Raw genomic sequence first — 26079 nt, 5'->3', positions numbered from 1 at the left:
CCTTCTCTATTACACATACTTTAAAGGTACCTTAAATCCCTTTTAGAACATAGAAAGGTAGTGTTTTCATGATAAAGTGATAAAGTAAAATTTTTCTTAACCCAGATGATTTTCATTGGCTAAGAAGTAATTAAGGACTCTGGCCAATTTGCTCAGTGGTAGAGTGTGGACCAATGTGGATGTCCCAGTTTGATTCCCAGTCAGGGCACACGGAAGAAGCAACCATCTGCTTCTTCAACCCTCCCCCTCTTGCTTCTCTCTCTCTCTCTCTCATTCTCTCTCTTTTCCTCCCACAGCCATGACTCTATTTGAGTGAGTTAGCTTGGGATGCTGAGGATGGCTCCATGGTCTTTGCCTCAGGCACTATGAATAGTTCTGTTGCTGAGCAATAGAACAAAGCCCCAGCTGGGCAGAGCATGCACCACAGGGAGCTTGACAGGTGGATCCCAGTAGGGGCGCATGTCTCTCTTCCACTCAATAATAATAATAAAAAGTAATTAAGTATGTGCACAGATATCACTAATATGTTAGTAGGTAAAATTAGGCATTAATCTAAAAGAAGAAACATTTAGAATAAAACTGTACTTTCTGAGGAAGAAGAGTAGGTTACATTAGAAAGTACAAAACATACTCAAGAAGAAAAATCAGCATAACCTTGGACAATTAAAATAATTTTTAGTGTGAATCTCAATTTATGAAAGTAGAATGGTATATCATAGTAATATATTTCAGTGGAGTCAAAGCTAAGGCTATAACTGAACACAGAACACAAAAAGATTAACAATATTAAAATCATTAATGGGAGCTATTGAAGGCAACACATATAATTCTTATAGCTCAAGGAGAATCATTTCAGTGGTACTTATAAGCCCTTTTAAAAGAAAACTTTCACATTTTCAAAGGAAAATGTATATCACTTTGACAGAAACATGAAAATTCTTCCTTTTAAAACTTTTAGGTGATGATTTAATTGACAAGTATGCAGTATTAAGATTTTCTATAACTCCACTCAAATCAGGACTTTATTTATCTTACATAGATAATAATAGACCTTAACTTTCATTTTACTTCTCAATGAACTACGTGCATTTCAACATGTAGACAATACACATCTGTTCAATTATTTCACAATAATACCAACTGCCCTAAACATGATCAAAGTATCTACTTAACCTGTGTCTCTTACAGAGATTTCTGTAACTTCCATACTGAACAAAAACAGCAGATGTATAAGTTTAATTAATGCCATTATTTGACACAGTATGAAGAGGAAGAATTCAGGATATTTTATTCCCTTCCGCATGGAAGTGTGGACTGGGATTTCTATTCCATGTGTAGGGTATGAGGAGCAGGCATCATGTGTCTGTGAACTTCAGGCAAGTGGACTGGTACAATTGTGTATTGGGAAGTCTAAACCAGAAGTGAAAGACAATGTTTGGGTTGATAAAAGGGTGGCAGCAAAGACTTTAAACCTAAGTTTAAACAGGTAGCCATTGTTCATTGAGATTTTACTATGTGCCGGCCCCTCTTTGCAGAATTATTTGCCTGCAGGGACTGAACTGTTAATAGTAAATTGGGAATTGAACCCAGGAGCTATGATTCTAGGGTCTACGCCCTTCCTCACTGTGTGCCTCTGGGGTGGGCACCAGGGCTGGTTACAGCCAACAACTATGTGGATAGAACCATTTTACAAACATGACTATTTTAAAGTACAGGAAGTCATTGTTTTTGATATGTTAAAAAATGTAGAAATTTATATATAAGACACAACTGAATTAAAAAAGCCAAATAAAAAATGGCCAAAAGGAAAAGTGTAAAAGGCATACTAATTGAACTTAAATACTACTAAATTCTAGTCAAAAGTCTATTTTAATGTAAATAAATAGACAAATCAATTATCTCTGACTTTATATATATATATGTATATATACACAGACATACATATATGTGTGTATGTGTGTATGTATATATATAGCTTTTTAAAAGATTAAATGTGAGTGGATCAACATGAAGTAAAAGAAGCCTTTAAGGATTATAAGCAGTAGGGTTTTATCAGTATTTTTAAATTGGAACTGATGCGTGCTCAGCAACAAGGAAACAAACAACCTCATACCTGTTAGATAAGCTGTTATCAAGAAGACAGGTAATAAGTGTTGAGGAGGCTGTGGAGAAAAAGGAACCCTTGTTCACTGCTGCTGGGAATGTAAACTGGTACAGCCATTTTGGAAGACAGTATGGTGGTTTCTCAAGAAATGAAGAATAGAATTACCATATCACCTAGCAATGCCTCTACTGGGTTATCTACCAAAAAACCTGGAAAACATTGGTACGCAAAGACACATGCATTCCCATGTTCACTGCAGCCAAGACATGGAAACAACCAAAGTTTCAAAGATGTGGTACATATATGCAATGGAATACTACTCAGCCATAGAAATGATGACATAGTGCCATTTACAACAACATGGAAGGACCTTGAGACATTATGCTGTGTGAAATAAGTAAATCAAAAAAAAACCTAAGAGCTATATGGTTTCACCCTTAGGTGGGATATAAAACTAAGACTCAGGAACATAGATAAAAGTGAAGTGGCTACCAGAAGTAACCAGGGACAATATATGGTGATAGAAAATGATCTGATTTTGGATAATGGGCACACGGTGCAATGAACAGTTCAAATGTTCTAGAAATGTTCACCTAAAACCTCTGCATTCTTATTGATCAATGTCACCCCATTAAATTTAATTTCCAAATAAAAAATAGAACTGACATATGAACATGTTAAGCAAGAGGACCCCAGGGCCGGGATTCACTGTCTTTACAGGTTTAGACTGAGAGGGTTGTGTAGCGTAGGATGAGGAGGTGGGGGGGGAGGCCAGCATAGAAAGGTCCACCCTGTCTATGTACAAAGTAAGTGCTCATCACCCATGCACATTCCTGGACCACTGAGCCCTATAACAAAGTTCAGAGCAGTGGGTCTGGCATCGGTTTAGTATACAAGGAAAAGATTTGTTTAATTTCAACTTTTTTTTTTTAGTATAGAAATGGCTTAAACAAGTTTATAGATCAAAAAGAAAATTTTGAAGAGAGAAAAGGACAGGTATAGGAGACAGAAAGAATACTCTCCATTCAAGTCCTTGAAGAGATGGATGGAGGTGAGATTTGACACTGAGGTTAAGAGCAGAGAGTAGGGGCAGAGCAGTCAGTGAAGGAAAATACTGAGTGAAAGAAGAGAACAGGAGTTGGGAAATTTTAGGTCACCTAGTCTTTGATTTCTAAGAGAGAGGTGGCAAAATAACCCTTAATGTGGTCTCAGTAATAAATGAAGTGGCTGAAGGGCACTGGGGACTATTTGAAACAAAGTTGTAAAAATGAGCAAGGTAGAAAAATAATGGCAAACAAAATGAAAACCCAAACCATGTTAATATAAAGAGACAGTGAGAATCACTAATTTCCAATTCTGTGTCAATCTCTCTAATATCTTTCCTATGTTTTCTTTTCAAGTGAGAGGAGGGGAGATAGACATGTGCCCCAACCAGGATCCACCTGGCAACTCCTTCTGGGGCTGATGTTCTGCCTACCTAGGACCATGCTCAAAACCAAGCTATTTTTAGCACCTCAGTGCTGAGGACCAATGTGCTCGAACCAATGGAGCCAAGGCTGCAGGAAGGGAAGACACAACATGAGAGAAAAGGGGATGGGGAATAGAGAAGAAGATGATTGCTTCTCCTGTGTATCCTGACTGTAAATCAAACCCAAGACATCCAGCCTACTATCTTTCCAGCTACTTGCACCAAGGTCTGAAATTCCCTCTACTAAGGGGGTTATTATACCTCTCTTACGTGCTCTACACCATAGGGGGAACCCAGAAGAAACGCAGACTCACTAAACTCGCTCCTCCCTCTTCTCTTCGGACACCAGACTCCCCAACACCAGACTCAGCCTTGTCTTTGCCTGTGTTGTGGGGCTGCTCTGGCACAGAGCAGGTCCCGGGACAGGTGGAGAAAAGAACTGAATAAACACATAGAACACTCACTCTTCAACCAATTAAAGGGTTTAATGTGTTTTACAGAAGTAGCAGCATTGGTGCAGAGAATAAAATTGGCCTGGGAATGAAAAGATTTGAAAATATTTATCATGTTATTTAGAGAAGAAATAGCTGTATCATACCTTTCCATATACATTTGACCAAGATCTTAAATGGAAACTAATGCAAAGAGCATTAGGCTTCGAGCTCTTTGAAGACAAGATCATCTTATTTATCTGATCTAACACATAATAGGTAATTATCTGTTGGAAGAATGAATCCCAAGACTTCAATCAACACCAGTTCCAGGCATAGGGTTGACATTTAAGATATCATTTTTAAATTAGATCAAATTGAAAGTTGAATAAAATATATTTAAAATAAACTTTTTATTTATTTTTTTCTATGATTCTGTTTTGCATTACAGAATTTAAAAATAAGAAAAATAACAAGAGAAGGGTAGCATTCACTTCATGAACTTACTTACTTTGAGCCGCGAACATAATGCAAACTTTTCTGGGAAGGATGTTTCACGTATGAAGGATATAGCCTAAGAATTAAAAGTGGCTGACTCCCTAGGCGGTAAGTTTATAGGATCTTTAATTTCCTCAGTTGTTTTTCTGTACGTGCTGGTAGTTCTGCAAAGGAAGTAGCTGGGTAGTAAAACGTAGTTCAATATTTGTAAATGAAAATGAGACTAGAACAGAATAAATCCAGTTACGTGAGACCAGTGCTGGGCTGAGAGAAGTTGACGATACCCTTAAATTCAAACTCCTCTACTGTGGTCCAGGTCCACCCCAACTACCTGATCTTGTTTCTTCTGCATTCACAAGACACAGCTCTGCTCCACTTACCACGTGAAGCCCGCATTAGCCTCTGCAGTTACTGCGTCCAAAATCCATTCTCTTGGCCTTTCTAAATGTATATCCTTCCCCTCCTTCAAGGTCTCTGAGACACCACTTCGGTCCCACCTCTCCCAGCAAAAAACATTTTTCGGTTCCCTACGCATACTTTGGTCTGTGTTACTGAATGCATGTCATTGCAGGTGATTAACACCACGGAAGCTTCTGTTGCATACTTGGAGCATCATTTAAAAGGGAAATACCTCTATTAAAAATCTTGGCAAGCCCTGGCCGGTTGGCTCAGCGGTAGAGTGTCGGCCTAGCGTGTGGAGGACCCGGGTTCGATTCCCGGCCAGGGCACACAGGAGACGCGCCCATTTGCTTCTCCACCCCTCCGCCGGGCTTTCCTCTCTGTCTCTCTCTTCCCCTCCTGCAGCCAAGGCTCCATTGGAGCAAAGATTGCCCGGGCACTGGGGATGGCTCTGTGGCCTCTGCCTCAGGCGCTAGAGGGGCTCTGGTCGCAATATGGCGACCCCCAGGATGGGCAGAGCATCGCCCCCTGGTGGGCAGAGCGTCGCCCCTGGTGGGCGTGCCGGGTGGATCCCGGTCGGGCGCATGCGGGAGTCTGTCTGACTGTCTCTCCCTGTTTCCAGCTTCAGAAAAATGAAAAAAAAAAAAATCTTGGCAAAAAAAAATGCAAGGTTAGGTGCTCCCCAGCAGGACCTGAAAACCGGGGAGGGAGCTTCTCAGGTGTGCTCAATTTTTCAGTGCTTTTCACTCCAGTTGGCCGTTAGCTTGGATGTGTAAACAGAACACTCCTCTTCCCTCCCTGAGACGTGGCATTCTCTTATTGTCCTCGACATCATTGGCCTCATACCTGAAGCTCTGCCAGGAAATTGTGTCGGTTAAAATTTAATGCTCTATCTAAGCTTTCTGACATATGAGGGCAGAAAAGCCTTAGAAAGAAGGATGAGAACAGGCAGATGCTGTCACTGTCTGACCTACTCGTCTATTTTTGTATTTTGATTTTTTTTTTTCATAAACTCTTTCCAGTAGAATTCCTTCACCAGACATTCTTTGACCAAGGGACAAAAGCAGATGGTTCTTCTAGGTTTAAATATCTAAACATCCATACTTTACTATTTAGATGGAAGGGTAACACCACTCAAACATTTTGGTTTCAGGAAAAAAAAAAAAGATGTTGTGAAAATGCAACTTGATTTATTTCATCTTGAATGTTGTGGCCTCCTAATCACAAATGTAACATATGTAGTTTTTTTTAATTAATAGCACCTTGGTCCCCTACAAGACCTATTGTGGATATGAAAAGGTAAAAAGATTGGCTTTCCCACCAAAGAGTTAACACAGTTCCATGGGTGACACAGAATTTATGCAGGTAGCAGCTCAGAAGATAAATCACAACAACAGTTAAACAGGGATGATAATGGGTGCCTGCTTTTACTGTATTGAATTAAAGTCCTAGATGAGCGGTACAGATGATTAATATTGTTAATTTAGAAAAGGAAACAAAAGTAAGTGGGGATTAAAATTTTTATAGAAAACTTTGTTGTAGCAGTTATAAATGTATTTGGACACTATAGAAATTGCTCCCATGAGGCCCTGGCTGGTTGGCTCAGTGGTCGAGTGTCAGCCCAGCGTGTGATTGTTCCGGTTTCGATTCCCGGTCAGGGCACACAGAAGAAGCAACCATCTGCTACTCCACCTCTCCCCCTATCACTTCACTCTTTCTCTCCCTCTCTCCCTCTCTTCCTCTCTTCTCCTGTCCTGCAGCCATGGCTTGATTAGGGAACATTGGCCCAGGGCACTGAGGATGGCTCCATGGCCTCCACCTCAGATGCTAAAAAAAAAAAAAAAAAAAAAAAATGGCTCCAGTTGCAACAGAGCAAGGACCCCAGATGGGCAGAGCATCAGCCTCTGGTGGACTTGCTGGGTGGATCCTGGTCAGGGCACATGTGGAAGTTTGTCTTTGCCTGCCCTCCTCTCACTAAATTAAAAAACTAAATAAATAAAAAAGAAAGAAAACAATTGCTTCCACGTAAAAGAAGAAAAAGTACGTATTGGAAATCATTCTTCTGTGAGCTTGTACACAGGTAAGCCAGAATCTTTTCTGTTTCTACATCACATATGCACTCACCCACATGTGTCTGAATAGTGTGTGTGTGTGTGTGTGTGTATGTGTGTGTGTGTCTGTGTGCACGCGTCTGTGTAATTTCTCCTCCTAGCTGTTTTAGTTTTGTTTATGTCTGGATAATATATTTCTGCATTTTTAGGTATTCACTATGAAATAAAATATTAACATGATGAGCACCTCTCTTGAGGCATCTTTGAGCACCTTTTAGTTCTAGATTTATAGGCTTCTTTTGCTTCTCTGAAGATGGGAAATTATCATCACAGAAGTAAAAGGCAAGAAACAAACATCCTCTTTAAGTCACATGGTCTGGCAAGCATTATATCTAATTCTTCAATCCCAACATGTGGCCATTTCTGCATACCCATGTCTAAATTTTGTGGCATCTGCATAGGCTAAGCAGATGTATGCCTCAAAATTATTTTATTTAAAGTTGTGTATAAATTAAAAGCATGACAATGTATTTAATACCCTTCCTTCTGCTGAAATACCCTTTCAGATTTGGACTATTTCTTTAAAATATCATTTAATATACAACAAGATGAAAGGGACTGAATATCTTCCAAATGGATAAAAGGACTTATTTCCTTTCAACGTATATTGAACATTTTCAATAGCTCCTTAGTTTCTCAAATGCATGTTGAATTTTAAAAATTACTTCAACTATTTCTTGATTCTGAAAGCCTAATATGAAAATGACCCTACTATCCTCATAATTTATAGTAATGCTAGTGGGGATGTAATGAGAATAATTTTTATTGGCTTTCTTCTTCAGGTTTATCAATGAAGAAGTTTTGCTCTTTCATTTTATGGGAACACAGAAATCCCCTTGCTCATAACATGCATCTTCTTAATGAAAGAGTTACACCACTTTTCCACATGTCAATCATGTCACAAAAAATTACTTTGAGTTGCTAGAATAGTTCCCTAATTTCTGGAAAGGAAAATCACCTGTCACTACTGACAGAATATGAAGTGCTAAGGTCATAATTGTAACATTTTACTTATAATGCAAATTGTCTATCAATGGCAGAAAGTTAACAAATTACTGAAAAAACTTTAATGATAAATCCTGGCTATTTGGATCATAGCAAGGGAGAGGTAAAGGCATAGGCAATCAGAACCACTTTTTTTTTTAATTAAATTTTTTGGGGTGACATTGGTTAATGAAATTATAAAGGTTTCCAGTGCACAATTCTCTGATACATTTTTGAAAGAGCTGCTGGTTCTTTGACAATGATAGTCAACTTGCTTGTGCAACAGTTATGGACTGAATGTTTGTGCTCCTCGCCCACCCTGCAATTCAAATGCTGAAATCTAATCTCTAATATGATGGTATTTGTAGGTGGGGACTCTGAGAGGTGATTAGGTTGTGAAAATGGAACCTTCGTGAAGGGGATTAGTGGCCTTTTAAGTAGAGACCAGAGAGCTAGTTTCTCCTTTTTCCATCATGTGAAGGTGCAAGAAGCCAGCCTTCCAACACCTGGAAGATAGCTCTCACCAGAACCTGATGGTGCTAGCACCATTATCTCAGACTTCCAGCTTCCGGAAATAACCACACATTTCTGATGCTGATAAGCCACCCACTTGATGGTGCTTTATTATAGCATCCTGAGCTGATTAAGACAGCAGCCTACAACAGCACGCATGTGCAGTGAGGGCTTAGTGTTTCTGAGCCTGCCGGGCAGACACATCCAGACTCAACTGGGTCACGGTATCCTCTGCTCCGTGATTATTTGTTTTCAGCTAATTCGGAAATCGGGTAAGGACTCTTCACAGAAAGAGGAGATTATGAATTCAGCATTCCGCTAGGAGGCAGGGCGTCTGACTGCCCGACAGAGGTAAGGCAGGAGGACAGGGAACACACTCAGGCAAACCTCAAACCTTCGTTTAATGTAAGGGAAGTGGGGGGCAGTGTGTTAGAAGGAAACAATACTGCTCATCTGCTAATACATTGGGTTCCAGTGTTGAACTCCTGTTCCGACCCTTACTAGCGCTGTGCCCTTGGGCAAAGTACTTCACTGCTTTGAATCTCCGTTTCCTGGTCTGTAAAATGGAAATTATAATAAATCTGTGTTAGGTTTAGGAAAATTAAATATGATAATGAGTGAGAAATGTTCTACATAGTCCAATGTGTAAACAACTACAAAAGATAAATTTATAAATATAGCTGTTAGGCTTTCTAAACTAATGACAACAGGAAAGAGACAAATACACCTTCACACACACACACACATAGCTACAATCTATAAAAATAAATAAATAAAAAAATGTGGCAATCTCTTCTTCCAAGCACTCTGCCCCAGCTGGTCTAAAGACATACATTACTACGGCTTCTAAATTTTATTTTACAAAGAACACATATGGTAGTTTTAGGGTCCCTGACCACTGTAAAATTGTGGATTGCAAAGCCTGTCTCCTCAGAAACTAATCAAAAGGTGACACGTTCTGTTAACTTCCTATTACACATTCATAACATCATCTTTCAATCCAATGTCATAAAGAATTCATGTAGGACATTAATCATGCAAGACCATTAAATTGTTCTCATTTCAGTGATAATTGTTTACTCCTATAAAGGGTTTGAGTTTCAACAATTAAACTGAATAAAATATATCTTCCTCTCACTCTGGAAAGGGAAAGGAAATGAACCTACAGGAAAAACAACAAACTGAACATATAATATGAATTGTAGAAAAACTAAAATTTTGTAGAGTTCTTTTTTTTTTTTTTTTCTTTAATGACAAAGAGTAATAGCCCAGGGATAATTTGGCGGGCTCTAGTACAAGAAATCTTGAAAAAGAAAATGAAACAAAACCACAACAAGACCATATATAATTAGCAAGCATCTAAAAACAAGCCCTCTTTTATATCTACACAAGACGGTTGACTCTGAAGTCAGCTGAAGTATCTTGTCAATGAAACTCAACACACCTTGATAGACAACAAAGCTAAAGTAAATGAATGGTGTCAATCATTAGCTGGGAACACAAGAGAAGAAAATCTCATGGTAAATTAATTCAGTAGTGTCTAGTGAAATTGGGCACGAGAACTGTCAGTCTTCTACTCTGACTTCCAACCCTCAATCCACGAACGCTTCTATAACCTTGAGATGGACAACTGAACTCCTGCCGCAGTGTGTTCCTATGGAAATCGAGAGGGCTGGACTCCCAGCCTTTTGTAGGTTTACCTATCACCAAACTTTTATAATGACTCAGCTAATCAAAATTTTGCTTTATAGAAACCAATGCTTTGTCACCTGTTTGTAGATTTCCCCACTGCTTATCAAACAGAATAAAAATAGGATCAAGTTGACATAGCCCTTCCAGCCCAAGGGTGTTGTAACTAATGGCACTACTTCTGATTGTTAAATGGAATCCTATTATACATATACATATACATATATACATATATATATATATATATTTTTTTTCCCCCCTGTGTTAAAGTGTCTACTTTATGAGCGTAATAAATAGCAATTGCCCTTTAATGGCAACTTTAGCTGTGACCATTATGGTACAATTTAAGTGCTTAAAAACACTAATGGGAGTGATACAGTGTTAATTATACTAAGGATATGAAGGCTGTACACAGGAACTCCTGCAAAATTAAGTAAAGCCCTGGCTAATTCTAATTACAGTCTGCCTGGAAGAGATAAGAGAAATGAAGGACCCCCTTTTGCCCTGCATTTCTGATAGAACACCACTCTGTGCCCAGACTCGTTGAGCACACATTGTAAGTGACTATGAAAAGTGCAATTCTGAAATATAAATATAATTTTTGTTCTCAGTTTAAAAGAGAAACTAAAAGCAATGAATTACTTACATAGCAAATGCAGCTCTACCTGAAACAATGCTACCTTTCTTGTCTAGAAGCCTAAGGTAACCCTTTTTTAAAGAGCTTATTCATTACATTGGCAGACACAAATTCACATCACCAGTCTTTTTTTTCTTTAAATTAAATGAGAGGCAGAAAGGCAGAGAGACAGACTTCCACATGTGCCAGAACCAGGATCCACCCAGCAAGCCCCCTAGGGGGAGATGCTCTGCCCATCTGGGACCACTGCTCTGTTGCTCCACAACCGAGCTATTTTAGCACCTGAGGTAGAGGCCATGGGGCCATCCTCAATGCCTGGGGTCAACTTGCTTGAACCATTCGAGCTATGGCTGCAGGAGAGGAAGACAAAGGTAGAGAGAAGGGGGAGGGGGAGGGGTGGAGAAGCAGTTGGGCGCTTCTCCTGTATGCCCTGACCAGGAATCGAACCTGAAACTTCTACACACCGGGCTGATGCTGTACCTACTGCTGAGCCAACCAGCTGGGGCTACCAGAATCTTTTTAAACTTGTTTTATGAACTATTTAAAAAAGATAAAACTTTTAAATGAAACTATGAAGACTCTCCTTCACTTTAAAAGTCTATGAAAAAAATTTTTTTTAAATAAAAGGCATACCAAATATTTTTGTTTCTTTCACAAATATCTAGCTCTGGCTCTCCCTGTTTTTTTATTTTCACTCATATATTGAATGTGTTCTATGTGCTACTACTGAGCACTAAAAAATGGGTGAAGTGTTACCTTTAAGGTAGCGAGGGGTTCATATTCTAGCAGAGGCAGAATTGTAAAAACAAAATAACAGTTCACGTTTACACTTTATATCTATTATTGAACAAATATTCTTCTCTTTGTCTTCCAGCCTTTTACTTTCTCCTTCAAATTATCTTTCTTTCCTCATCATAAATAGATTTACATAGATCCCTAACTGAACCGAACTGGAATAGCAGGAAGCAAGTTATTAATGTATCCAATTTTAATAATCTGGTAAAAATAAGAAATTCATAGGATTTCATGAATTTTTTTTTCTGCTAGAAAGCCTGCACATTTCAAAGCACTACATTTTTAAAGCTGAAGAAAATGACATTTTATAAATAATGAAAATAATTGGGTGACAGCAGACAATTTTCAACATATGCAGTATTTTAACATTTTATAAACTAAGTGAAATAGCAAGAAGACAGGCAAAATCCACTCATTTTCAATAACCAACAGTTCTAACCAATTGAAAACATTTACTTTTATTGAAAGTGTTTTATAATCTCTAATGTAAAGGTATCTGTAGGTTAACCCAGATAGCTGTGGCAAATATCTAGATACTTAAATATTGTTATCCTCACCTTAGATAATTTATTATCTATAATAGACTTTCTAATTTGTCAGTATACCTAGTTTTTTTTGTTTTGTTTTGTTTTGTTTTGTATTTTTCTGAAGCTAGAAACGGGGAGAGACAGTCAGACAGACTCCCGCATGCGCCCAACCGGGATCCACCTGGCACGCCCACCAGGGGCGACTCTCTGCCCACCAGGGGGCGATGCTCTGCCCCTCCGGGGCATCACTCTGCCACGACCAGAGCCACTCTAGCACCTGGGGCAGAGGCCAAGGAGCCATCCCCAGCGCCCGGGCCATCTTTGCTCCAATGGAGCCTTGGCTGCGGGAGGGGAAGAGAGAGACAGAGAGGAAGGAGGGGGGGCGGGGGTGGAGAAGCAAATGGGTGCTTCTCCTATGTGCCCTGGCCGGGAATCGAACCCGGGTCCCCCGCACGCCAGGCCGACGCTCTACCACTGAGCCAACCGGCCAGGGCCAGTATACCTAGTTTTAAGTGACCCATAAGGCATATGTCAAATACTTGCCTTAGAGTGCTATTTATCATTTCAGCAACATCATTTTTACAACATTAGGGTAGTTTCCATGACATTTAATCTGTGTTCCCTTGGAAAAATAATTGCATCCCTGTCTTAAGTATGTTTTCAAATACAAGACGCTTCACACACTCTGGTTCTCTGCTGTCTGCAGACCTGCGGCCTCTCCTGTTGCCCATTCTAACTGAAGGCTAAGGAGTTTTATACACAAATCCAAAGGACCATTAGCATTTTTAAAAATGATTTTCTGTAATTTCTTTGTGATTATTGTATTTTAAAAATTAAATTCTACTAGTAAGACTTTAAACCTGGGCATATTTTCTTCATTCTCTTCAGATTTTTCTAAGATTTTCTTATATGTCATATGAACATACACACACAAACCCACACAACATAGAAACCAACAATGTTCTCCCCATTTTCACCCAAGGGCTTGCAGTCAGTGTTTTTCAGACCGTTCCTTCCTCGTAAACAATTCTGCGTCTGATTATATTTCTTTGGCTACTTGCCTATTTTTCTCCCCATACTATAAGTTATCATTGTAATCATCCGTCTTATATTTTCAGCCTCCTTACGGAGGACTATAGCATTTTCTATTCAGCCTTGCCATCATTTCTTACTAAGGTTATTTATCCTTCTATTAGATGGTTACTCTGTAGAAGCATCCTTCCTTTCGCCAGAAAATAGATTTTAAAAATAAACAATTTAGAGGCAGCATCAAGGACAGAAAGGAGGAAAGATGACGAGAGAATGTGGAACCAAACAGGAATGGATAATGCGCAGGGCGGTGGGGACTGATGGAACGGAGCTCCACGGAGGAGGTGCAATTCCAGGTCACAGGAGCCCGAGACACGGCTGTGTACAGGGAGGTGCCTGATATAAATCTCTGTGTGATTTTGGGAAAGGCATTGAATTTCTCTAACACTGTTTCTTTTTTTTTTTTTCTTTAATTTTTTTAAAATTAAATTTTGGAAAGAGAGAGAAAGAGAGGAAGACAAGGAAGGAAAGAGAAACATTGGTCCATTGTTCCACTTACTTATGCATTCATTGGTTGACTCTTACATGTGTTCTGACCTGGGATGGCATCCACAGCCCTGGTGTATCAGGGTGACACTCCAGCCAACTGAGCTACCCAGCTACCCAGCCACCCAGCCAGAGCCTGCTTCTTCATGCCGAAAACGAGAGCTCAGTACCCTTAGAGGATATTCCCAGAAGGAACAAAAGAAAAAGGCAGAGAGTGAAGAAGTGTTCAATTATCAGAATTATCAGGGAAAAGAGAAAAATTGAAGAAAATAATAAAAAAAAATCATTTAAACAATGGATTTTAATAATTGGTAACCATCAAAAGTTATCTCTAGAAATAAAATTATTAACCATTTTGCTTTCTTCTCTGGAAATGTTATCTCTCACACATACTTATCAGGATGCAATTATGGTAGAATTTAGTGTACAAGGGTTCCTTGGGTTACGACAGTCTCGACATATGATGTTTCACATTTACGATGCTCAGACCTGAGATGTGAGTGTCCCGGCTTACGCCGTTAGCATGGTACCTACGGACTATGTGGGTGAACTAGTCTGGGTGCAGGCAGCAGAAGAATATGCAGTAATGCGACCTTTGAGGGAAGGAGTGGGCTTACCTACGCCGTTACAGACTGGTAAAAGTGCAAGTGTTTCATTTGTGTTAAGTTATGATGTGTCAACTTACACCAAAATCCGGTTACATCACTGTCATAGGAAGAGAACTGTGTCATAACCTCAGGACCCCCTGTATTATTATCTCCTAGAGTTCTGTAGAGGCTAGAAAAATCAGGGTGCTTGAAGTTCATCCTCTGTGTAATAAAGAAAGACCATACTTTTGCACTGGTAATACTAACTGTAGGCTAGATCCAAAATGAAGAGAAAAGAAAAAGAAAAAGAAAAGAAAGAGTGAGAGAAAGAAAGGTAGGGAAAAAATAGGAAGAGAGAAAGATAAATTGATAATTACATAAAAGAAACAAAGATATCGCCAAAAACCCTAAGATTGGGCCCCTCCGATTTACTTCTATCTTCTGAGAGAGGAGAGTAATGGATCTGACCTGTAATTTTCATTCAAAATTATTCAGTTTAGTTTGTATCAGGATAAAAAGAGAAGACAACAATTAATGGCAAAAGACAGACATCATAGGATAACAAATTCTTATAATTCACTGGCTTTACTTACGTTAATAGGTAGTACAGCACAGGTAAATGAATTGTCCCAGCTAAATGGAAACAGGGCACTCACTAGAATCTTGGTTCTTATACCACAAAAGTACATCCTTTGTCTAAACATGTCGTTTTTTGGGGGTTGTTGGTATCACAGTGACGTTTTTTTTTCTTCTCCTGCACTGGATAACGCTGCATAACTCTCCGTATTTTTTAGAATTATTTTATGAACAAGAAAAGAGCTTACCTGATTATCTTTTCAAACCTGATATCTCACTTTTCAAATTAATTTTAAGTTTTACAAATATTGCCTTGATTCTGCTCTCTGATCAGACATATTTTACTAAATAGAAACAGAGAGTGATAGGCTTGCGAACCCACGGTGGGAGTTAGAAAACAAGCAGTGGTGTGAATAATCCCAAAGCTTTGGGTAGTAGCTACAAGGGAAACTGCATTTGTCGCCCTGGCCGGTTGGCTCAGCGGTAGAGCATCGGCCTGGTGTGCAGGGGACCCGGGTTCGATTCTCGGCCAGGGCACATAGGAGAAGTGCCCATTTGCTTCTCTACCCCCACCCTCTCCTTCCTCTCTGTCTCTCTCTTCCCCTCCCGCAGCCAAGGCTCCATAGGAGCAAAGATGGCCCGGGCGCTGGGGATGGCTCCTTGGCCTCTGCCCCAGGTGCTAGAGTGGCTCTGGTTGCGGCAGAGCGATGCCCCGGAGGGGCAGAGCATCGCCCCCTGGTGGGCAGAGCATCCGCCCCTGGTGGGCGTGCCGGGTGGATCCTGGTCGGGCGCATGAGGGAGTCTGTCTGAATGTCTCTCCCCGTTTCCAGCTTCAGAAAAATACAAAAAAAAAAAAAAAAAAAAAAAAAAAAGAAACTGCATACAAACAATGAGTTGGTGAGAATAGAGTTACTGATCTAGTTACTCTCTGTCCTACTTGGGCCAATTGTGAAATGACTTCACATACCCTGGGTATACACCAACTGATGGAGGCGAGGAGGGACCTATCAACAGACCGGATGCAGGGGGGGGGAGACATATTTTTATACATATCCTCCACAATGTAAAATGCCATTCTCACAGCTGTGTCTGAATTAATGACAACACAGGTCAGTTTCTTTAGTTCATATGAGGAATTTATATTCTCAAAAAAGAGGAAATCAAGTTGATTCCTTTTAGGTACCAAACTGACTGCTTCAGCCAAAGTAGGTCACACTGCAAAGCCCCGTACAGAAGCAGATATAAAGTAAGAGCGAGTCATAGTGCCAAGGGGCTTACGAGCATGGATCATTTTTCCTGCTTGATAAATAAGAAGTTTTAAGATGATTTGTGCTATATTTGTAATAAGCTTATATGAAGTGATGCAAATGTAGAAAAACTGGATGTTTTTTAAAGATCAATGTCAAAGAAGACGTGCAGAAGAAGAAGAGAGGGAAAGACATACATAAATTAAGCTTCTATCTTTCCAGCATTTATTATCCACTGAACATAGTGCATGTCTACAGGCAGTTTATTAAAACCCTCAAAAATTTCCCCAGATATGAAGGTATATTATTGCTATTTTTCCGATGAAGGAAGTGAGGCTGGCAGAGTTTGAGAAACTTATCTTAAACAGGATACTGAGTGGCTAAGTAAAAGATTTCTAATTTGGACTCGGGTCTGTTTTAAAGCCTTGCTTTCCCCGTTCATGTCTCCTTTTTTAAAAAAAGGAAAATAAAGAAAGAGAAAAAGACAGAATGTAATGTTTTCTCTACGATAGAGGGGAGTCACACATCCAACTCTGAAAGTTACGTCTGAACACTGAAGCCAAAAATTCAAAAGATCTTTCTTACTATTTGAGTGCACTTATTTATTTTAAAGATGCGGGCTGCTAGCATCCTGTAATGTACAATTCTCATGGAATTGTTTGATTTCTGTTAGTTTTACTTATAAAAGCAGGGATTGGGGTGGATTAGAATCCCCAAGGTCTCACAGTAGATTAGGCATTGACTAATATTTAGGTCACATTATCAATCTGGACCTGGGTCTCCTCCAGAGTAAATGAGATGTTGGACTTGATGACTTTAGGATTCTTTCAGTGATCAAACTTGGTAGTTACGAGCATCCTGATACTCAATTCAAAATTTTTGCATAGTAAATATTATTTATTATATTAACATAAGTCCTTCAGATGTGCTGCTGATCAATGGTCCAGTTCATCAAGAATTGATCAGAACAAACTTGTCATAGAGAAAGAGAAGCAATCCTTTTTGGTTTTTCTGTTGTCACCTGACAAGGAGGGGAGTTAAAGTATATTTATATTGTGATTACAAGGGATGAAGGCTCCCTGTTTGAATCAGCCCTCTGAGACTGTTCTTATGCTTTGGGGCTGACCTACTTATTGTAACCTTCTCGGTTCAACTTGTACTGATACTGTCAAGTGTGTCAGTTACCAGAATGCTGGGAAAAGGGAAAGACTGGTCCCAATTAAAGTTACTACACCTTAAGATAGAAATTTTAAGGGGATAAAGAGAGTCTTATATGGAAACACATATTTACAGGTTGCTTCCTTATTTCTCTTTCTCTTTCTGTCTCTGTCTTATAGGTCTTCTAACAAGGGGAGGAGGTCATATTCACCATTTTGGCAGTTTCTACTATCCTTACATACAACTCCCCTGCTAGATAAAAGAGAAAACAGGTAAAAGCTGGGACATTTTCTGTTTTTACAATGTATAGGTTTCAGTGGTGCTTCTGCCTTATGAGGTGCCAACCTACTCTGTAATGCTCATCTCCTGACTGCAGAATATTTATCTCTCTATCGCGTTTGGTTTTATAGTTGCAGCCAGGGAGTTTGAGCTTTGCCATACTACATTTTAATTCATTTCTAAAATAATCAGATCATACTCTGTACGTACTCAAACGTCTTTAAGGTCAGATTTAGCAATGGGTTGTATTTTGATGACCTTGATCTAGATCCTTGAATCCAATGGATCTTGGCCATACATTCATGCCATGTTTTCACGCATTAAACTATTGTCATATGTTAAACAAATGAATATGCAGTACAGCTTTGGAAACCTATTACATCTCTGGGTTGCTTTTTTTCCCCTTGATTTACAGTGAAATCTTACTCAACATTCTGAGTCCAGATCAAATTTCTTCTCCAGGGAGATTTTTCTAGTTTCTTTCCATATCCACCCTTGACTTACATCTGAAGTCTTCCTTCTTTGTATAGCTAACACTTCTACCTATTTAACACTGTGTAACATGGCAAATTTATGTCATTGTTCTTCATCAAATTGTAAGCCTTTGTGAGAAGGATAAACCGTTATTCATCAATACCGATGAATAAAAGCTGACTTTAGTTTATAACTAAATACCCAGTAAGTGTTTACTCAACAACATGCATTATGGAGGTTAAGTTTATTATTATTATTTGTTACTTTATAAGACAATATGACCTTTTTTTGAATTTAAGAAAACAGGATAACAAAAATACTGTGTTGATTTATTTTTAAATGTTTTAAAACAAACATGATATTTAAATGAGTTGTGGACTGATGCCAAAACCATAGAAAATATTTGCTTTTCTAATACATAGAACATGTGAAGATGTCAAATCATCATACAATCTTAGATAAAAGACTGTACAAATATTGATCGGCTTACGACCTATGCAACTTATGACCATTCAATTTTACGACCACAATTGCTAGCCACGACTGCTCTGCATCTGGCAGCACAAGCGTTGCCCAGCTGGGCATATGACCGTGCAGACCAGCTTCCGGCAGCACTACCATCTTCGCGTGCACCATTTCAATTGTTATCCCAGATTTGGTACAGCAATTTTTATTTTGTATCTTGGATATTTTTCATCAAACCCCTCCCAAGATGTCTACCAAGAGGAAATTGTCTTTGCAAATATGTATATTAAACCAGTTGTACTGGTAGTGCAGTGTTTTACTTAAACCTGACGAATGTAAAAATAAGAAACAAAATGGTGTAGAGATGATACAAATGGCATAAAATGAACAAAGAAAATTATGATATATAACAATAATGAAAGAAAATTATGATAAAATATGACTTAAAGAGTTTTATAACATCATTTCACAGTGCTGTACATATAGCCTACTCAACTTATGACCAAATCGTGTTATGACCAGTCTGTAGGAACCAATCGTGGTCGTAATTCGAGCACTAGCTGTATTTCCCGACTCCTTTTACAGCTAGGTTCTGCCAGATGACTAATTTCTGGGCAATAACATATGAATAAAAAATATCGTGTGGAACTTCAGGAGAAGCTTCTTAAAGAGACCTGCATTGTTGCATAACTGCAAGGAGCACCCCTCTCGCTTTTCCTGCCTTCCACTTTCAGTCTTTCTGGTAGGCACAAATCGCAAGTCAATTCCAAACGGGCATCTTGGAACAGAAATAGGAAATATACCAGGGTTTATGTTGGAACTTCTATGCCTCTTCTGGAAGGTCTTCCTCCAAAATTATTTTAAAAAACAGTACTCTCTGGTTTCTACTGCAGAAGCTTACTTGCTAATTTATAACAAATACAGTGCTATGTATTCCATTTAACATTAATCATTTCAATGCATTCTAAGCCTTATGTCAATGTATCTTCTCCAAGGTAGAAACAAAATAAAACTTCCTTGAGTGATAAAATACATAAGAAAAAGCTCGACCAGGCAGTGGTGCAGTGCATAGACCAGGGGTCCCCAAACTTTTTACGCAGAGGGCCAGTTCACTGTCCCTCAGACTGTTGGAGGGCCGTACTATAAAAAAAACTATGAACAAATCCTTATGCACACTGCACATATCTTACTTTAAAGTAAAAAAACAAAACGGGAACAAATACAATATTTAAAATAAAGAACAAGTAAATTTAAATCAACAAACTGACCAGTATTTCAATGGGAACTATGCTCCTCTCACTGACCACCAACGAAAGAGGTGCCCCTTCCAGAAGTGCAGCGGGGGCCGGATAAATGGCCTCAGGGGGCCGCATGCGGCCCGCGGGCCGTAGTTTGGGGACCCCTGGCATAGACCATCTGCCTAGGATGCTAAGGACCCAGGTTCAAAACTCCAAGGTTGCTGGCTTGAGCATGGGGTCACTGGCTCAGCTGGAGCCCCTTGTCCTGGGTCAAGGCACATATGAGAAAGCAATCACTGAACAACAAAGGAGCTGCAACGAAGAATTGATACTTGTCATCTCTCTCCCTTCCTGTCTGTCTGTCCCATTCTCTCTCTCTCTCTCACACACACTTAAAAAAAAAGAAAAAGAACATTAAAAAATGATAAAGAAGATAAAGAAGGTGAACATCAGAAAAGATAAACACCAGGCTTTTCCAAAACGAGTCAGCAATGTTTTATAAAATACAAATGAAAGATTATTTAAACTTAAAAGGTGATGCTAACTGTAAACATGGTCTTTTCCTATCCCCCTCATAAAACTACCCCTATTTCAGGCAAACATTTAGGGTATTTGCTATGGTAGGAAGACAAAATAACATGTAGATATTGTTGTAAAACCTTGTAAGCATCATTCTTGGTACTGTATTTTAGCAAGATAGGTGATTGTTAATGTTTTGTGCCCAATGTGTTTTCAGAAGGTTGGCCATGGCGTGGGAGGGAAGGCAGTGTAGATAAGTGAGCTGAGTGCAGGGTGAAGCCAGGCTACCTGCTGGGTCACTCACCACCTGAGTGCATTTTAGCAATTCATGGAAGTCTCTAGCAGCTTTAGTTTTCCTACCTATAAAACAGTTATAACAGTATCAACCCCTTTGGGTTCTGAGATGATAAAATGGATTAATATATATAAAATGCTTAAGAACAATAAACACTATTTTACTTTTACCTAGTTTTGTCTTTGCCACCAACTGGATTTTAGCAAGGATCCATAACCTACTACTTGTCTATGTGACCAGAGTGAGACATTTAACTTCTCTGAACCTTAAATTTTGTTTATCTTTTAAAAAAAGAAATATCAACTTATTAATGCTACTTTAAAGGTTAATTAAGATATATTAGGGTCATGGTTAGTTGCCTCAGTGGTAGAGCGTTGGCCTGGCATGTGGATGTTTTATGTTTGATTCCTGGTCAGGGCACACAGAAGAAGCGACCATCTGCTTTTCCACCCCTCCTCCCATCTTTCTCTCTTCCCCTCCTGCAGCCATGGTTCAATGGTTTGAGCAAAGTTGGCCCTGGGTCCTGAAGATGGCTCCTTGGCTCACCTCAGGAACTAAAATAGCTCAGTTGCTGAGTAACAGAGCAGCAGTCAAGATGGGCAGAAAATCGCCTGGTAGGGGCTTGCTGGGTGGATCCTGGTTGGGGTGCTAATGGGAGTCTGTCTCTGACTCTCAGTTAATTGTGTGTGTATATATATATATATATATATATATATATATATATATATATATATATATATATAATATATATGGCCACTAGTTTAGTTCAGTGCCTGACCTACGGTAAGCACTTACTATTTTGTCATTCCTTTACTTTCTCTTTTACTGTTATTGCTAATCATATTTTCCCCACCTAAACTTCTAAATAGGCAAATATGTCATTAGAATGAGATGGTATTCACCTAATGGGCAAGTGCATTCACTTTACAAATTTATACATATGTATATGTAATGTACACCAATAAAAACATTTAAATCTATTTATTCACCTGCATAATCAATAAACATTGTACTCGTGTGAATATTTTATTTTAGATAACACAATATATAATGTACATATATATATGATATATATGTATGTATATATATCTAACATCATATAAAACTATTTTTATCTAATACTGCCTAGGTGAAAGAGAAACATAATCATACTGAAAAGTGATTTTATATTTCTCATCTATGATTTTTATATATGCAAAATCTCCTTGTCCCTTTCTATACGCCTTTGGTTTCTTTTAAATTAAAGTTATTGAGTGACATTGGTTAACAAGATTCTATAGGTTTCAAGTGTACAACTCTGATACATCATTTGTATATTGCACTGTGTTCCCACCATTCAAAGTCAAATTTCCCTCCATCACCGTATATTTGACTCCCGTGATCCTTTACTATCCCCCAACCCCATTCTCTGGTAATTACCATCCTGTGGTCTACACCTATGAGTATTTATTTGTTCATTTTTCTTGTTTGCTTATGTGTTGCTTACAGTATTAATTCCTTATATGAGTGAAATCCTTATATGAGTAAAACCTTGACTTTTGGGAGGGGCAGAAACAGAGAAAGAGTCAGAGAGTCAGAGATAGGGACAAATAGGGACAGAAAGAAAGAGAGAGAGATGAGAAGTATACATTTCACTGGGGATCAAATTGTTTTCATTTCTTTTGCATGAGGATTTAGAACTGTTTCTATATATTTCTGCATCTCTGATTCCAAATCTGAAATCCTTTCTTTTGGTGCATGCTTTAGTTTTTATTTAATTTTAATTTTTTTTGTTACAGTTAATAGCATTCATTGGTTTTTTAATTGGAGTTAAAGGGCAACGACTCTTGGATTGAACATAACTACAAGGCAATTAATATTTTACAACATCACTTTTACATAATTGTTGTTGTTTTTAAATGTAAACAATTATCATCTGATGAAAACACCCTCTTATTTTGTTTTAAGATTGAATCATGGCTTCCTCGAGTAGGTGTAAATGTAAGAATAGTGCTGACACCTTCTGTTATATATGTGGCTGTTACACACTTCAATGTCAAAGGCGCAATATTTTATCATTGTGACACGTGCATATATTGCCCATTTTCAAGTTCCCCTTGGCGATTAAGACAAGAATTGGGCTCCTCTTATTGTGTGTCATAATTATGAGGAAATGCTTCATGATTGGACAAAAGGAAAACACAAAGGAATGCCTTTTGGTATTCCCATGGTTTGGCGTGAACCTAAGGACCACAGCAGTGACTGTTATTTCTGTCTGGTCTATACAAGGGGCATCGGCAAGAAAAAACAGCATATGATTGCATATCATAACATTCCTTCAGCAATATGACCTATCCTACACTCTGAGACACTCCCGGTTCCAGTTTTCAATGGTTTTATTTCTTCTAAGGATAAAGAAATTGAACATGGTGATCAAGTATACTTTGATAAGATGCATGAGGAAATGGTTGTAAAATCTGAAGGATCTTCTTCTGATGCCAAGCAGTCATTAACCCCTCATCAGTTTAGCCAACCCGAATTGAATGAGTTAGTAAGAGATTTGGGCCTATCAAAGAAAGCAGCTGAGTTATTAGCCTCCAGGCTTCAAGAAAAAAATGTACTTCATTGGTCAGCTAAAGTATCCCATTTCAGGAAGCATGAATAAATTTTTGTGGACTTTTTTTCTGAAGACAGACACTTTGTTTACTGTCATGATATCAGTAGTCTTCTCGGCCACCTAGGTGTTACCACTTACAGTCCAAGAGAATGGTGGCTATTTCTTGACAGCTCTAAGTGGAGTCTGAAATGTGTTCTACACAATGGTAATGTTTATGGGTTCCAATTGGTTATTCAACTCATTTGCGAGAAGATTATAATGACATAAAGATTGCCCTCAACTTTCTGAAGTATGAAGAGCATAACTGGATCATTTGTGTAGATCTTAAAATGGTAGATTTCCTGCTAGGACAACAGAGATGTTTCATGAAGTATCCTTGCTTTCTGTGTTTGTGGGACAGCTGAGCTTGGGAGAATCACTGGACACAGAAGGAGTGGCCAAAATATGAAGCTCTGGATGTAGGGATGCAAAATATTGTGAATGAACCTGTAGTTAATCGAGGCAGGATCACTTTTCCCCCACTTCACATCAAACTTGGCTTAATAAAGCAGTTTGTTCAGGCTTCGAATAGAGAAAGTGCATGTTTTCAATGTATTATTTCTGCTTTTCCTGCTTTGTCTTTCGAGAAGATAAATGTAGGTGTATTTGATGGACCTCAAATTCAAACCCTCATACGTGATGAAGAATCTGCCAGGAAGATGAATAAGGAGGAGAAAGCAGCATGGCAGTCTTTAGTGGCAGTTACAAAGAACTTCCTTGGCAACAAAAAAGCAGAAAACTAAGCCTGACCTGTGGTGGCACAGTGGATAAAGCGTCAACCTGGAAATGCTGAGGTTGCGAGTTTGAAACCCTGGGCTTGCCCGGTCAAGGCACATATGGGAGTTGATGCTTCCAGCTCCTCCCTCCTTCTCTCTCTCTGTCTCTCCTCTCTCTCTCTCTCTCTCTCTCTCTCTGTCTCTCCCTCTCCTCTCTAAAATGAATAAATTAAAAAAAATTAAAAAAAACATCAGAAAACTATGAACTTCTAGTTCAAAGAATGCTGTTAGCTTTCTGCAACATTGGATGTAACATGAGCATTAAGATTCACTTCCTGAATAGTCACCTTGATAAGTTTCCCGAAAATCTTGGAGCTGTTAGTGATGAGCAGACTACTGCTGGAGCATCAAACGAGGTTGTCCTCGACAAGCACACAAACGCAAGAGCTACAAACACAAATTTTTGCCTGAATAGAATTTAAATAAGTTTTGCACAAATTTTATGATTAAAATAAGTGTTTTAATATGTTCTATTTTGAAATTGTAGACAAATTCTGATGCAATCATATATTTTAGTGTATAAGTGTATTTACTACATTATATAAATTATTATATTTTCACACAGATGATGCCCAAGAAGACATTCTACTTCATTATGTTAAACTAAATGTTGAAAATTTTACAATAAGATGAAAACTGAAAATCTTGAATTACAAAGAAACTGTAGCTTACAGAGAAAAACTAATGTCAGATTTGAGATCAGCAGACCTTGAATTAGGTAAGAACAAGTGTTTCTGTGGATGCAACAAAAATCTTGTTCCCCAGTGTTCTTCGCTGCAGCACCTTAGTTGTTCATTGATAGCTATCTCATATGTGCCTTGACTGGGGGGCTATAGTAAAGTGAGTGACCCCTTGCTCAAGCCAGAGACCTTGAGCTCAATCCAACGACCTTGGGTCCAAGCCTGTGACCTTGGGCTTCAAGTCAGCGACGTTTGGCCTTAATCCAGATACCATAGGGTCATTTCTGTGATCCCACACTGAAGCCAGTGACCCTTTGTATGAGCTGGTGAGCCCATGCTCAAGCCGATGAGCCTGCACTCAAGCTGGCGACCTAAGGTTTTGAACCTGCATCCCAGTCCGATGCTCTATTTACTGCACCACCGCCTGGTCAGGTGAAACCTTGACTCTTTCTATCTGAGTTATTTCGCTTAGATTTGTCTCAAACTACAGCCTTGTTGTCACAAATGGGAGTATTTCATCTGTTCTTATGGCTGAATTACTTTTCCCTTTAAAGTAAAGAGTAAACCTGAAGTTGACTTGGAGATTAATCAATGAACCATCTGCCTAATTACCTGCAGGGACTCGGAAACTATTCCAGAATACCATACTGTCTAGGAAGCTCTCCCACTAACATTTATTTTTCTTATAAATCCTGTTTTTGTTTAGTTGTGATATCTGTCAAATTATAAAAAAATTAAGTCTCAATTCCATTTCTAAAAGGAAGGAAATGAAAAGTATGATCTCTCAGGGTTTATTTAGTCATAATTTTCTGTAATTTTCATTATTATCTGGAGATTTTTTTCACTAAAATAAAAAATGGTTGGCAGAAAGGACCAAAAAAAAAAAATTCAGAAGAGAATACTGGGAAATTTAAAACTGCATTGAGAGCCATGTTCACAGTCCTCTGACACACTGAGAAAATGTTATATTGCTTTGTTGCTGCCTCTTCAAAAATGGAACGAAATCTACAGTTGACTATGGGAATGTGTTTTGGAATGCATTTTGAAATGCAGATTTGCTAATGAAATTTTTGAAAGCTTTCACAAAAATGAGGATAGTCCCTCTGCGGCCACCTAGAGCCACTCTCCGTCTGTGTGGTGATGGGTGTGGGCGTGGAGGCAGAACGGGAGGAAGAACCACAGAGAGGCATCCGGGAGAACGGAGAGAGAAACTCCTCACAGCTCCCCCTGCTGATGGAGACCCACTTAGATATTCCTTCCAGGGAGCATGGGTCATTGGCCCACATCAAGAAGGTAAAATATCTATTCCTCGTTTCATGTGAATGTCATAGAACAAAATTCTAACTCACAGGTACGGAATCCTGTTCACATGGCAAATATATTGCAGGGAAAACTCAACTTCCATCTACTCGGTGTCTC

General features: G+C 38.9%; 1 protein-coding gene and 1 long non-coding RNA gene across 15 annotated transcripts in view; one reads left to right on the top strand and one right to left on the bottom strand.

Annotated features, from left to right (window-relative positions):
- Positions 1-26079, bottom strand: part of ROBO2 (roundabout guidance receptor 2) — a 1384729-nt gene that overhangs the window by 1153873 nt on the left and 204777 nt on the right. The gene's annotated exons all lie outside the window — the stretch shown is intronic.
- The window catches only part of LOC136379953 (uncharacterized), a 47941-nt gene continuing 30578 nt past the window's right edge, over positions 8717-26079 (top strand). The window contains exons 1-2 of the long non-coding RNA XR_010746823.1: positions 8717-8859; positions 17479-17571. This is a non-coding gene — a long non-coding RNA (uncharacterized lncRNA). The remainder of the gene's footprint in view (positions 8860-17478; positions 17572-26079) is intronic.

Source organism: Saccopteryx leptura, chromosome 8, assembly GCF_036850995.1.
Source record: "Saccopteryx leptura isolate mSacLep1 chromosome 8, mSacLep1_pri_phased_curated, whole genome shotgun sequence".
In the NCBI taxonomy this organism is placed as follows: domain Eukaryota; kingdom Metazoa; phylum Chordata; class Mammalia; order Chiroptera; family Emballonuridae; genus Saccopteryx; species Saccopteryx leptura.
Note: the sequence above shows the minus strand (reverse complement) of the source record. Positions and strands in the feature narration are given on the sequence as shown.